We start from the raw sequence: 1,204 nt of genomic DNA on the forward strand, positions 1-1,204 counted from the left end.
ATGTCAAATAAGACTTGCTGTGCAGGGTGAGTAAACGAGAAATACTTAGTATGTTAAAACCATAGTAAATACACAATTCACTTTGTACTGTGTGTCAATGTAGAAACTAGTTTACGTAAATAATAACTCACTTCTGTTTCCTTGCATGATGCCTTCAAGTTCATCTAGTCCAACTTCTTACCCAACAAAGGAACACTGGATCACCCAAGCACGGCTGTTTCCTCCAATGATGACAGTTTGACATTATCTCAACTGGCAGCGAAGCCATGATGCATCTTAGAAGTCACCTAAATTGGGTGCTTTGGGACTTTCCCCTCCTCTGGGAGCTGTCCAGAACACACTGGCTTCTTCCTCAGCCACCTGAGATTCACAGACACATAACAGCCCAGAGATTTAAAAAAAAAAAACAACAACAAAAAACCTCCCCAGGCGATTTCAGCTTGAAGCAAAGTTTGGGATCATCTGTTGCTACTTTACAAAGACCATCATCACCTGCTGGTCATCTGCTCATTCATTTGTCACACGAACTTTTATTGAACCTTTTTTGAACTTTTATTGAACCTTCTATGCTAGGTCCTGAGGATACCCATATGTTACTTGCCTATTTTTTTTTTGCACCTAAAGACATTTTGGGGTGAATTAAAAAAAAAATTTAATGTGGTCCATTTTAAAAGTCTTTATTGAATTTGTTACAATGTTGCTTCTGTTTTATGTTTTGGTTTTTTTGGCCACAAGGCATGTGGGATCTCAGCTCCCAGACCAGGGACTGAACTCTGACCCCTGCATTGGAAGGGGAAACCCTAGACCACTGGACTGCCAGGGAAGTCCCAAGACATTTGTTTTAAACAGAAAGTTTATATAATGGATTTGATGGGCCAGATCTATTAAATCTATCATACTTCAACATAGGCACATAATTCTTAAAATAAATAAGAATTACCTATAAGGTACACTACCATCTAAAAAGTAAACTACTGACTAAAAGGTCCATTGTGTATTACTTGTGATATTCATACCACCTTTCAGGAAACAATTCACTTCTGTATTTGTTCACTCATTCTTTCATCCATCCATCCCATATTTCCTGAGCTCCTCTGATGAGCCATGCTTGATACTGGGCATCCTCCCCTGCCTTCTTGCTTCACCATGCCTAGTGTCCATCAGTCACCCAGGAGCCTCTCATTCTCCCTGCTGCTGGAACCAG

This window comes from Bubalus kerabau, chromosome 1, assembly GCF_029407905.1.
Source record: "Bubalus kerabau isolate K-KA32 ecotype Philippines breed swamp buffalo chromosome 1, PCC_UOA_SB_1v2, whole genome shotgun sequence".
NCBI classification, from domain to species: Eukaryota; Metazoa; Chordata; class Mammalia; order Artiodactyla; family Bovidae; genus Bubalus; species Bubalus kerabau.